The sequence below is a fragment of the Mustela lutreola genome, chromosome X (genome assembly GCF_030435805.1).
Source record: "Mustela lutreola isolate mMusLut2 chromosome X, mMusLut2.pri, whole genome shotgun sequence".
Classification (NCBI taxonomy): domain Eukaryota; kingdom Metazoa; phylum Chordata; class Mammalia; order Carnivora; family Mustelidae; genus Mustela; species Mustela lutreola.
Window position 1 is genome coordinate 27,100,001 of NC_081308.1, and position 14,297 is coordinate 27,114,297.

The 14,297-nt window shown below is 39.4% G+C and overlaps 1 protein-coding gene and 1 long non-coding RNA gene across 9 annotated transcripts in view; one reads left to right on the forward strand and one right to left on the reverse strand.

The window, feature by feature from the left end:
• The window catches only part of DMD (dystrophin), a 2,248,143-nt gene that overhangs the window by 393,801 nt on the left and 1,840,045 nt on the right, over window positions 1–14,297 (reverse strand). The window lies entirely within an intron of this gene.
• Window positions 1–14,297, forward strand: part of LOC131821655 (uncharacterized) — a 70,580-nt gene that overhangs the window by 49,093 nt on the left and 7,190 nt on the right. For both annotated transcript variants that reach the window (XR_009349958.1, XR_009349959.1), the window contains exon 2: window positions 6,209–6,295. This is a non-coding gene — a long non-coding RNA (uncharacterized LOC131821655). The remainder of the gene's footprint in view (window positions 1–6,208; window positions 6,296–14,297) is intronic.

A 14,297-nucleotide genomic window follows, 5' to 3' on the forward strand; every position in this document is an offset into this window, starting at 1 on the left:
CAAACCAAAAATCTAAATTTAAATTGCAGTGTCTTTTATAAGCAGAGTTCATGGCAGTTGGTATACATTTAATTTAAAAAAATAGGAAGGGGTTGGGGTGCCTGGGTGGTTCAGTTAGTTCAGGGACCAACTCTTGATCTCAGCTCAGGTCTTGATCTCAGGTTCCTGAGTTCAAGCCCTGCACTGGGGTCCACCCTGGGTGTGGGGCCTACTTTGGAAAAAAAAAAAAGTGGGGGAGAAGGTTTAAATTGGGGAGGTAAAAAAAAGGGAAAAGAGGTGGAAATAAGAAATGCAAAGAAGATTCTGAAACAGTTTTCACATACTTTAAGTCCCTTTCAGAAAGGGACTTAAAACTGCAAACAACAGGGTGCCTGGGTGGGTCAGTCGGTTAAGCATCCGACTCTTGATTTTGGCTCAGGTATGATCTCAGTGTGGTGAGATCCAGCCCCAGTCAGGCTCTGTGCTGGGCATGGAGACTGCTTGAGATCATCTTTCTTCCTCTCCCACTTCCTGCCCTTGTGCACATGCATGTGCGCTTGCTCGTGCTCGCTCTCTCTCTCTCTCTCTCTCTCTCTCTATATATATATATATATATATATATATATATATGTCTCGCTAAAAAAAATGAAAAACTGCAGACAAAAAGAATTTCATTGCCCACTGATTCTGTAGTCAACACTTTAATATCGCAGAGCAGCTATTGTAAATTGCTACTCTGCTTGAATCTCAGACTCTAACATCACCTCCATCACTCTGCATTTTGGTGCAGCTTCCACTTCAGTGAGAAAAATACATTCAATAGGACCTTAACTTAACCATCTGCTACATTTACAACACCACCAGAAGCTGTGTCTATCCTTCCCACCTCCCCTGTCCTTGCGGTAGAGGATGTGCCTTCATTCCTTCCAAGGTTACTGATCCTCCCTCTATTCTTCCCATCCTTGAAGTCACCCTCTCCTTCCTACTAGCATTTAAATGAGCTCAAGTCTCTTTTTCTCTCTCTGCTTTTAAAAATATCTATTTATCTGAGAGAGAGAGAGAGAGCGAGCGAGCAAGCACATGTGCAAATGAGCATGGGAAGGGGTGGAGGGAGAGACTCGTAGAGCAGACTCCCCACTGAGTGCGGAGCCTAACTCAGAGCTTGATCTCAGGATCCTGAGATCATGTCATGAGCCTGAAACCAAGAGCTGGCTGCCTAAATGACTGAGCCACCCAGGTGCCCCCAAGTCTCTCTCTTCTTACGACCATGCTTTTCTTCTTGCCGCTACACCCATTTTCTGTTGCTATGGTCTTTCTCTTTGCCCATCACAGCCATGAGTCTTGAAAGAATTGTTTTATACTTGCTCCTTGATTTTCTCAATTCCCAATCATGTCTCAACCCACTGCAATCTGGGTTCTCTATTTACCACTGAGTAATTACTTGGTTCTCCAAAATAAATACTGAAATTACTCATATTAAAGTTATCAGTACCCTCTTTGGTTGCTAAATTAATGGAGTGTTTTTTGGTATTATCTTTTCTGTCTCTTTCATAGTCCTTGACAATTCTGAAAGCTATATTTCTTGAAAGCCTCTTTTCCTTTGGATTTTGTGACATCATAAACAGCTGGTTTGTCTCCTACCTATTGAATTGCTAATTTCCCTGTCTTTAAGTTTATTTTTCTCTTATTTTCCCTGGATTGTTGGTGTTTTTCTGGGCCCTCTCTTTCCCATCTACAAACTTTCCCCTAAACCATTTCAAACCCTTGAGAGGTTTTAACTACCACCTATTGACAAAAGCCAATGAGACATCTCAAGCCCAGAACTTTCTCTGTCAGTACAATGTGTCCACCCTGCTAGTTGGACATATCCCTGTGTATGCTCTGTGAGTAACTCAAACTGCACTGTGCAGGACAGAACTTAGTACCACCCCTCCTGCTTCACTACCCTCTATTTTCTTCAAACACGCTCCCTCTCTTGTGTAAAGGGTTTGAATAATGGCACCACCACTGACTCGACTGTCCAAATTAGACATCTGACTTAATTCTTCCCTTCAAGTCCCCTTTCATAACCTAACAATCAAACTAGTGTTGAGTCTAACTTCTAAATAGCTACAAAAACTGTACTTCATACTGCTTTGCATCTCCATCTCCAGTTTCACCCACCTCAGCATTGTCACTCACTTGGACTCTTCCAGTTGTGTTCTGAAGCTGCCTCCTCATCTTCACTTGACTACTCTCCTTTGGTTCCTCCAGTATAGTATAAAGTATACTTTATATATATAGTATAGTATAAAGGTTCCAGGCCTTTATACTATCACCTTTGCGGGAAATGCTCCTCTTCTAAACCTTCAACTTGATTTGGCTAATTCCTGCTTTCCTCTGGTCTCAGCCAAGGTGAGATTTTCTTGGAGAAGCTGTCCCCACCCCATCACACCCGAGTGGGGTTATCTTGCTAGCTCTCTCACAGCCCTGCCCTTCCCATAGAGCAATGCTTGTTTAATTTCCATCCTCCAATGTTAGACTACAGATCAAAGAAGAGAGATTTCAAATCAGTCTTGTTTATTTATCGATACATTTGTAGTGTCTGACATAGTGTCTAGAACATCAACAAATATTGATGAAATAAGTGTATAAGGAAATGTATGTTTGCATCAGATGATACTCCCTTCTAATCATTGGCAGTTTACGTTTATGGTTGTTATTGTTTTATATGCGACAGCTAATATCCTGTGAGTTCTCAGCACACATCTTTCTGTTTAAATCAAGAGAAATAATTTTATAAAACCCTGTTATAAGGGCGCCTGGGTGGCTCAGTTGGTTAAGCAACTGCCTTCAGCTCAGGTCATGATCCCAGAGTCCCAGGATCAACTCCCACATCGGGCTCCCAGCTCCACGGGGAGTCTGCTTCTCTCTCTGACCTTCTTGCTCTCTTTCACTGTCTCTCTCTCTCAAATAAATAAATAAAATCTTAAAAAAAAAAAACCCTGTTATAATGAAAAGTATGGAATATCAAAATTTTCCTCTGTAGCAGTATTTTTCATAGTCATAACTCTTCCAGAAATAATATATAAAGTTAAACAAATTAGAAGCCAGAGAACTGAGGTATAGCTATTTAGAAATAAACTTGTGAAAGCAGAGGGCCATGAACAGCTATGCAGTTTAGACACTGAACCCACTGAAGAAGTGCAATTTACACAGTGACTTATATGCTTTCCAACCTGAACAACTCTTCAGGTTGTTATAGGTCCTGGGTATAAGTAAAATAAGTAAAAAATACCAGGCCCTGGGTATAAGTAAAAGAGAAGGGTTATTAGTTCTCTGTATTTTTTTTTTCTAGACTGCCTCTTGATGGTGAGGAATGATTATTATTGAACTCTTAAATTTCTATATACTTAATAGAGTTATTAGAATTTCAAAGCTAGAGAACATCTTAAAGGTCATGTAGCCTAGGGATGACAAAGAGGTTTCGTCTGTGTGTGAACTACATTAATGGGGGGTAGCTGCATGGAGCATCGTCTTAAAAAGTATTCTAATACAGCACTGAGTGATTAGTGATGTCTCCCACAAGCAAATGGAGAAGCTGAAGACATCCACTGATTTGTCTTCCCAGATCTGGCTAATCCTTTTGTTTTGAGAGGTGAAAAAATTAAGGTCCAGAAAAGGCAACTTGCTGAAACTTAATATTAGTGCTGGAACAGAAGCCAGAGTTTTGTGTTTTCTTTCTTTCTTTTTTTTTTTTTTTTTGGTTGTTCTCTTGTTTTGAAGGTTTTTTTTTGTTTGTTTGTTTGTTTGTTGTTGTTTTTTTTTTTTACTTTTAGCTCATGTCTCTTCCTTCACACCTGGTCTTTAGATTCCTTACTGAGATAAATTATAAATCTCAGTCCTATGATTTACTACCTTTCAAATTTTAACTTATTTTCAAGGTTAACTTCCTGCCTTGGGACACAAGCATAAATAAATCTAAGTTTGCCATTTGAGAACACAACATGATCACAGGAAATAGTTTTTAACATCATAAAACTACATAAGATGTAGTGACAAGTGCTCCCCCTAAAAGGCCAATGTTATAGGTAGTAGGGGCCATTGTCAATCAGGTTAAACATTGTAGAAGGAGGAGGAATATTGAGTAGGACAGGACAGCAGAGATAACATCTATAATGTCATTACAAGCCATATTTGGCTTGAATCTAAACAAATGGTGGCAGAATACTTGCAAAGACTTTTGTCCCAGTGTGAACAGGTAGACAATGAAACTGATTCAACATCTGTAAATGTTCCAGTCATGGTGCTAGGCACTGGGGCTATAGTGGTAAACAGGACAGATGTGGTCCCCATCTCTGCTTGAGTGGAGAAGTCAGGTATTGAACAATAATATAAGCATTTCAGAGGAGCAAGTGCAAGGAACTTATTGGTATTGGTGGGGGGTAAACTGCCAACCCCAATTTCTGGCAATTGTTACTCTGAGAAAGACTACAGAGATCAGTTTATAATAATGTTCTATAGTCACTCTGTATCCAAATTTAATATCCAAAATAAACACTAGATTGCTATGAAAAACTTACAAATTTAATACTCAAAAATTGCCATTTTTAATTAAGTGAACATAAATAGAGAAGACAAATTCAAACTGAGTAACAGCCACTTACATCCAAATATTCACTAGTTTAGAGAATATAGACCCTTAAGTCAATCCGTCCTCCGATGTCTAAAAGATGTTTATCACCACGCACTACGATGATTTCCACTTGCTTTGCAAATCAGTTTAAACATACCTGGTAATCAGGGTTCATCATTTTTATTCACTTGGAAAGTCAGAAGTACGTTTTCCCATGGATATTTTGAAGGAAAAGTAAAACACCATTAATTTGGAGATTTTGTGGGTGTCTTAACATGTGCTTTTATAAACAGGAAATGATTTGAGACTTATCAAATGTATGTCTCTGAGTCTCTTACCTAATCTCTAGACCTAGCTGACTTTCCCCATTTCTTGAACACTGAGAGTAGCAAAAGGAGATGCTCTTGGTGAGCCAAGAGATGCTGTGGCCTGTACACCAGCCAGTACTTGACTCAGGGTTGTGAAATTATGAAAGAACCCAAATGCAGCACTTTAGATGAAAATTGCTCTGAGGATTTTCCATTCTGAGAAGTAGAAAAAAAAAAACCCAGATAGTTCTTCTAAGTCCATAAAACTTAGAAGCCCTTCTCAGGCAATATCATACTACCTGTAAAATATAATTTCTATGGTGTTTCCATGTGGAGGAGCAAGAGAAAGGGGTTGTTGGTACAAATTGTAAGCCTATAAAAATGTTGAGTCTGGACAACTGAAAAATCATTGCAATTTATAAAATTTCTTCTGTCCAGAAAGAAAGTATCATTTAGCGATACAAAGCCTGGCTCTTTGGAGAGTGGGCTGTAGAGTGCATGGGGAACCTATCAAGTATAACATAACAATTTTCTACAATGTCATTGATGAATGTCATTGATTAGTAAACTAATAGGAAGCATTGATTTAGAACTAAGTTAGGCTAATATCAAAGATGGCATCCTGAAAGAAGAGATGCAAGCTTGAGTTGATTCTTAGAGTTTGAGGAACTGGATGAAGACAGAGGGGGGCATTCAGGAAAGAAAGGATTGGCATGTACAGTAACTTTGGGAGAGGCATGATAATACAGTGAGTAAAAATCCAGAATCTCCACTCTTTGGGCTGTATTCCAAGCTGTACCACTAAAAAACTATAGCACCTGAGGCATTCTCCTTCACTGGGTTTCTTCCTCTGGGAAATGGGAATAATACTGTTGTCTACTTTATAAGGTTATTGTGCAAAATAAAAAGCTAATAATACACTGGTCAGAGTTGTGTCTCATGCCACATCAGTGTTTGCAACATATTCTCATTATGGATTAGAAAATGAAATAATTTCATTATGGCTGGAGTAAAGGCTCATTGTGAGGGGGTTCTGGGAGCTTGTGCTCCAGAGGGAATTGGCATCACACATTTACTTAAGCAGGTTGTCCTTTTAGCCTCAAAGCTGTGGAAGATTAGTCACATCTAAAAAAGTATCCCAGGCGTAAGTGTAGCAGAGAGCTGAGGGGGACTGAGGGTCTAGCTAAAAGATAAGAGGCCGATGTGGCCCACAGTTTGAGAGGTGATTCAGGCTCCGTGTGAATAGAGGGCAGGGCATGAACAATGATGGGGCTGTGACTGCTAACTGTTCTTGAAACTTCTCTAGGCTTTTTTTTAGGTACCCAGATAGACTTCGTTTCCAGCCACTCTGCTATTACCTGGGGCCACAGGACTGACTTCTAGCCAGAGCAAGGTGAGTTCAAGGGCTGTGGGCCACCTCTTATGACAGACATCCTGTATTTCCCCTTTTGACTCCAGAATGTCTTCAGAGGGACAATCTTGGAAACTGGGCATTGAAGGTGGAAGAGCCTTGTCGCTCCTGTGGATTGCTACTCCTCCTCCCCTCCCTCACACCTAACCCCAACTAACATGAAATCACCATGAACTGTTTACATAAGAAAGAAATACATGGCTATCTTTTTAAAGCCATTTACAGTCACACATTTGGAGAACTGTTTGATATAGCAGTTAGCCTCTCTTAGCTAATATAGGTATGAAAAGTATTTAAAGAGCTAAAAGCATTTTTATGAAGTAAAAAGACTCCATGCCTGATGAGATATGGGAGTGATAAAGAAAGTTGTCACCAAATTCTTTGAGCAGCACAGTCTCAAATGTTATCTTGAGTGCAAATATAAACACTGAACCAACAAGAATTTTCTTTGTGACTTTGTCAAAGTATATTTTAGACCAGTAATGAAAAGCTGTAAGTCAGGGATGGGACTAGGAATTTGATTAGGCTAAAGAGATTAGGCATAAACCTCAACTTAGCAGAAAAGAGGCCAAGTATGAAAAGAAACTGAGACGTTTGGATGATGCTCAAAAGTCTACAGAAGAAGAAGAAAATAGAGAAGTTCGCTCGGTAAGACAGTTAAGAGTCAAGTGGATTCTAAGATTCCAGTCAAGCAAGTTTAGGGTTCCCAAAGGAGAGAGGGTTAGCAGGAGTGGTTCTGATATGCTCAAAACTATGAAAATTGAAATCTGATTTCAAGGCAACAGCATTGTATACTTCTGGGTGAACAGGCAAGGGCTTCTAGAAGGAAGGTCAGAGCCTGCAGTCTCTATCTCTAGAAATGTAGATGTGGCTTACTCTTAGAATGGGAAAGGGCTAACCAAGCCTCTAAGGACTCTTGCTCAGTATCATGGAAAAGGCGGCAAGTCTTCGAGGGATTTTGCAGAATATGGTAGTTCCATGGAATCAAATCCAAGACTCAAGTCAGAGGCAAGGTCAGACTGCTTTCCCCAACTGCACTCAGCATCAGGGCCCACAGCCTGTTCCCTCTGATGCCCACACCAATCTTAACTGGCCAGGCAACTGAACACTCAGGGCTAGCATTGAAGAGACATAGGATGAATGTTTCTGCTGCCATTCTGGTGATTGATGCAAGCTCTAGACTTCATCCTGATTACTATAATTTCTTCTGCCTCCTGTGACTTCCTTCTGACACTTGTTTTAGGTTAAGAACCTTAGGTCTTTCTGCAAGATTTCTCAAATCATTTTCTTTATGCTATTTCTTCACAGGAATGATGTATTTTTTTTTTCATCACAATTTTTGAAAATATGTTGTGGAAAAAAAAAAAAGCTCTGCATGCTATCTGCTGTAATTATTCTTCTCCCTGTCTTAAAAAAAAAAAAAAAAAAAAAAAAAACTATTCTAGGGGAAAATGACACATAGCACAAAAGCTGTGAAAATGGGCATTTCCCATTTTCAACATGGCTTTGTTAGCTCTTGACTGTTCTCAACTTTACCAGCCACAGAGCTAATGACCTATAGGCTGAAAGATCAGCCCTTCCCAGCTCTAAACCAGTGAACTTCTTTTTAACAAGATCTATCTATCTATCTATCTATCTATTGAGAGAGAGCACATATATGCAAATGGCAGGAGGGGTAAGGGGAGAGGGAGAGAGAATTCCCAAGCCAACCCTGTGCTGAGCATGGAGCCCTACAAAGGGCTTGATCCCATGACCCTGAGATCGTGACCTGAGCTGAAACCAAGAGTCCGACGCTCAACTGACTGAGCTACCCAGGCGCCTCTGAACCAGTGAACTTGTTAAACCTACTCCAGAGGGTGTCAGGACCCAGATGTCCACTAGCAGACACAGTGTGAGGTTGGCCTGAGCACTCACTAGTGTTAGATATTGCCCTAAATGAATCCTGTGTATTTTTTCCCTTAATTCCCAGCACCAGCTGAGTCAGGTTGGTATTATCTCCATTGTACACGTAAGGAAACTGAAGCAGGATGAGGTCGTCCAGCTAGAAAGTAACAGTCAGGCTACAGCAAGTTATTATTCTTCACCTGTTCTGGATTCTTCACAGCTGCTGCTTGTAAAGTAATGACTGTGTCTAATCTTGGTTCAATAAAAATCAGCCAGTCAAATATTAGAAGCCCTAGGCTCACCAACAGATTAACTCCTGTATTAGATTCTCTTCCCGAGTCTCATAACGACACAAACAGCAGCAGCTGCAGTACTGTCGGCCAACATTGAGCACTTACTTGTGGCACGCCAGACAGCATAGGAAGTGCTTTCCGCGGGGTCCATCAGCTTCATGCCGGCAGCCAGTGGGCATGCGCCGCGTTTGCTTGGGCTGCAGCCTTTCTCATTAGCAACTGCCTCAGTCCTTTAGGGTGGACTGCTTTGGCTGTGGCTTATACTCCAGGGCCCTGCATTAGCTGAAATTAGAACTTGGCTTTGAACCCTGGGTGCCGGCCTACACTTTGCCAGTTTTCTCTAAGGAGCTCAACCCTGGCTGTTATCTAGGTATTGCTTCTTTCTGGATAAAACCTACCAAACCAAGGTGATGTCTGTCACCTTCCTTCCATTCTACCAGATCCCATCCTTTAGTTACCCATCACTAGGTTATTAGACCTAAGTTTGCAACTTGCCTTTGGTCATTGCCTTTAGAGTAGCTGGTCCCTCTCCTTGGGGACTTGCCACAGCAACAGCCAGGAAGTCCCTTGCATGTCCTCTCTACCAGTAAGCTGCTGTTGTCACTGTACCTCTTGTCAAAGCTACTGTGGGTCACATCTTACCTACGAATCGAATAGTTCTCTATCTATGACATAGACTGGGAAATGCCTGCAGGCAGGGACACAGTCTCATTTTCCTACCTCTAATACTCCCCCTGTGCCTAGCACATAGAATTCCTAATATAAGATTGCTGAACGAATGAATGAGTGGATACCGAAAGATACCAATCTTCATTTTCCTACCCCACTATTAAAAATCAAGGAGTCAACTCAAGTATCTAGTTAGAATAAAACATACCAGTTCCGGTTGACAATATGACAAAAATTTACACTGCAGTTTCTATTTTTTACAGTAAAATTTTTCATCTCATAACTGAAATTAATTTATTCCAAGATAGTAGAAAGGTATTGGTGCAGTAGGAGATAAAGGGGATATAAGGAACATAATAAAAAGAACATTACAATCTGGTTAACATAACCTAACCCTGGGAAGATTAATAGCTTTCAATTCATACAAAGACTGAGATCTATAATGTGATATATACATGGTCTTATTAAAAATGAAGGCTGATTATAATGAAATACTACCACCATGCAAAAATTAGCATGGTGTATAAAATAGACAAACTGACGGTGTGACGAGAGTTGGAACAAACTACTCTAAGCGGAATTCCATGGGATAGGTTTTTAGCTCCAAAATGGTCAAATCACATAATAGTTGGAGACATAATTAAGAATTATGTTCCAAAATATTCTGCAACAGAAGGCAATTAATATCTATTTGGGGGAAGGTTAGATTTTTAATGAATCAGACGTGACTCTGCAGAGAAATGCTTGATGTTACTCTCTTCGGTCTGTTTAGCTAAAAACACATCAGACAATGGGCCTCTGGGTGTACAGGCTCAAGTGTTACATTCATGGGCAGAGAGAAAGCATTTGCTGCTACCCTTATAGCACACTTGGGATGCCTGGAAGGACCAGAGATTTTCTGGAAGTCTACTAAATCCAGAGTCGGTTCTGCACATTTTAAAAAAAGCAATTAGTCATTTTCAGACTCGGATTTTTCATTTCCTTTAAATTTGAGTTATACAATCTTTTTAAAATGATCCTACACTCAGAAGTAGACTATATGAAAGAGATAGAAGATAAAAGTGTTGAAGTAGGCGTGGTCAGGAGCCGTGAAAAGAAAAGAGCTCATTGGACCCCCTCCTCCCATTTCTCCTTTTGGCCCCCGAGGCATCCTGTTGTACTTATAGACTGCCTTCAAGCACGGTTTGAAAACCACCTGATCTGGAGCCGCCCTCTTACTTTCCAGTTGAAAAACCGAGATTTCAGAAGTTAAGGAACTTTGACAAAATCACACAAACAAAAGAATCTGCAGAGAGAGAGAAGAAACCAGAGGTGTTTTCACAGCACCTGAGCCTGGTGTCTTTGACCTCACTTTTTCACTGCCCTGTCTCTGGGAACTGGGCAACACATGATCCACGGTTGGTTAACACGAGCGAGCACCACCTGGGAAATCACTAGAAGCCCAGGCTCAGACCTTGCTCACAACTCCTAAATCTGAATCTCTGGGGTGGCCCCTGGCATCTGCATTTTTCATCCACACTCTGGGTGATTCTCAAGCCCCCTGAGGCTAGGACATCTCTCCGTCCTGGCCTTTCCTCCTGGCCCTCACTCTCTGACTCCTATGCTCAAGAAGAGTTGGAATTGAATTTCATGGGAGGAAAATGTTGTCATGAAGGAAAAGACAAGCCAGGGGAGGAAAAGAGAAGAAAAGAATTCTGGAGCTGAATTCTGGAGCTGTTAACCCTTCACCTCACGTTCCATTTAAGTCATTCTGCAATATAAGTATCTTTTTTTAGTGGTGGCATCATGAAAAAGGCTAACATGATCGGCTAGGCTTTTTGGTTACTTAAGCTTTGTATAAGTAAAATAAGAAATCGCTTTTTGAACTAAATGTCTTCATGTTTCTTACATAACAAGAAATCCAGCCGAGACCAAGTTCACCTACCAAGGAGTGCAGTTTCAATACCAAGGAGAGCAGCAGAATTCCAGAGGAGGAGAAAGCCAAGCACGGAACTCATGGCTTTTTTCCTGTGATTTTTTTTTTAGTCTTGCAGTTAACTTAATTTTTTCTTTTTCATTTTTTTTTTCTTTTTTATTCTCGCCTTCGGGTTAAATTATTTTTTTAAATTTTTTTTTTAACTGTTACCTTTTTCTTTTTTAACGATTTTTTACTAGTTTATCTAATATATATATTTTTTCTTTTTTACATTTTTCTTAGGTGTTTTCTTTTTTTAAAAATTCTTTTCTTTTCTTTTCTTTTTTCTTTTTTTTTCTTTCTTCCTTTTTGAACCTCTTTTTATCCCCTTTCTCCACACTCACGATTTTGGATCTCTTCTAATTTGGTTAAAGCATATTTTCCTGGGGTTGTTGCCACCCTTTTAGTATTTTACTTGCCCCTTCATTTACTCTTATCTGGACAAAATGACAAGACGTAAAAATTCAACACAAAAAAAAGAACAAGAGGCAGTACCGAAGGCTAGGGACCTAATCAATACAGACATTGGTAATATGTCAGATCTAGAGTTCAGAATGACAATTCTCAAGGTTCTAGCCGGGCTCGAAAAAGGCATGGAAGATATTAGAGAAACCCTCTCGAGAGATATAAAAGCCCTTTCTGGAGAAATAAAAGAACTAAAATCTAACCAGGTTGAAATAAAAAAAGCTATTAATGAGGTGCAATCAAAAATGGAGGCTCTAACTGCTAGGATAAATGAGGCAGAAGAAAGAATTAGTGATATAGAAGACCAAATGACAGAGAATAAAGAAGCTGAGCAAAAGAGGGACAAACAGCTACTGGACCACGAGGGGAGAATTCGAGAGATAAGTGACACCATAAGACGAAACAACATTAGAATAATTGGGATTCCAGAAGAAGAAGAAAGAGAGAGGGGAGCAGAAGGTATACTGGAAAGAATTATTGGGGAGAATTTCCCCAATATGGCAAAGGGAATGAGCATCAAAATTCAGGAGGTTCAGAGAACGCCCCTCAAAATCAATAAGAATAGGCTGACACCCCGTCACCTAATAGTAAAATTTACAAGTCTCAGTGACAAAGAGAAAATCCTGAAAGCAGCCCGGGAAAAGAAGTCTGTAACATACAATGGTAAAAATATTAGATTGGCAGCTGACTTATCCACAGAAACCTGGCAGGCCAGAAAGAGCTGGCATGATATTTTCAGAGCACTAAACGAGAAAAACATGCAGCCAAGAATACTATATCCAGCTAGGCTATCATTGAAAATAGAAGGAGAGATTAAAAGCTTCCAGGACAAACAAAAACTGAAAGAATTTGCAAGTACCAAACCAGCTCTACAGGAAATATTGAAAGGGGTCCTCTAAGCAAAGAGAGAGCCTACAAGTGGTAGATCAGAAAGGAACAGAGACCATATACAGTAACAGTCACCTTACAGGCAATACAATGGCACTAAATTCATATCTCTCAATAGTTACCCTGAATGTGAATGGGCTAAATGCCCCTGTCAAAAGACACAGGGTATCAGAATGGATAAAAAAACAAAACCCATCTATATGTTGCCTCCAAGAAACTCATTTTAAGCCCGAAGACACCTCCAGATTTAAAGTGAGGGGGTGGAAAAGAATTTACCATGCTAATGGACATCAGAAGAAAGCAGGAGTGGCAATCCTTATATCAGATCAATTAGATTTTAAGCCAAAGACTATAATAAGAGATGAGGAAGGACACTGTATCATACTCAAAGGGTCTGTCCAACAAGAAGATCTAACAATTTTAAATATCTATGCCCCCAACGTGGGAGCAGCCAACTATATAAACCAATTAATAACAAAATCAAAGAAACACATCAACAATAATACAATAATAGTAGGGGACTTTAACACTCCCCTCACTGAAAAGGACAGGTCATCCAAGCAAAAGATCAGCAAGGAAATAAAGGCCTTAAACGACACACTGGACCAGATGGACATCACAGATATATTCAGAATATTTCATCTCTGGTAACTTTTTTTGATCTTGTGGTATTACAGAGGGCATGGATTGCATGGAGCACTGGGTGTGGTGAAAAAATAATGAATACTGTTATGCTGAAAATAAATAAAAAATAAATTTAAAAATATCTTTAATTTTTAAATTATTTTTCATTCCAGTATTATTAACCTACAGTGTTATATTAGTTTCTGGCATGCGGTATAGTGATTCAGTCTGGTAACTTTCTTTGTATCAGCAAGGCCTATGGAAATGAAAAGGGTGGAGATTACACTAAAATTGTGTGAAATAAGGAAACTTTGCCAAAAGAACATTTTCATGAACGCAAAGAGAGACAGCAACTAAATGTAACCTCTTGACTTCTCGTTATCTGTTCATCTTTTCAAAAAATGAATATTTCACTCATCTGTGTTTTAACTTAAAAGAAATGATTTTCTTTCCTTTTTTTTAAAAAAGGAAATGATTTGCTGACTCTTCTAAAAAATCTTTGGAGTAAATTAAAGATGATCTGAAGGGTCACAAAATCAGGATTGAGAGCAACTACCCCAAAGGAATAGATTATTTGAGAGAGTGAAGAAAGAGAAGATCTATGCAAAGTTATTTTTGCTTTGAATAGAAACCTAAGTGCAGTGTGTTAAGAATATAAGGCTATTCCCAATATGTAAAAATTCTGTAGGATTTTTCAAATGAACCCTCTAGTCAGTATTTTAATTCGGCTACTATGTATGTATTAGGTTTCTCAAGTGGAATTCACTATTCCCAGAACAATTTTTTCTGAAACTTCAAAAAAAATAGAATTCTAAGTTCTTATGCCTGATACACTCTAGACCCTCTTTTGTAAAATGCATCATTTAGTTTTTACATTTCTCTGTACATGTTGACACAAAAGATATTTCTCCTAATTTCCCCGAGAACGCTTGGTTGAAAAAATCCAAATGAAAATTCTAAACCCAAAATGTGTTTGTAAGTTCATACCTATGAAATTATAACCCAAGAGAGCATAAGTTCCTCTAGATATTTTAAAAGATCATTTATGAGTTTTGGACTTCATAATTCTTTGACAACCACATTACCTTTGAACAAGAGACTGCATGGAATTGCACAGTATTTTCAATTACGGGCTACAATATTTGACCTAACACATACACTACACCATAGGTTACACTGGAGATTATTTTTAAATCTCTAACCTGCT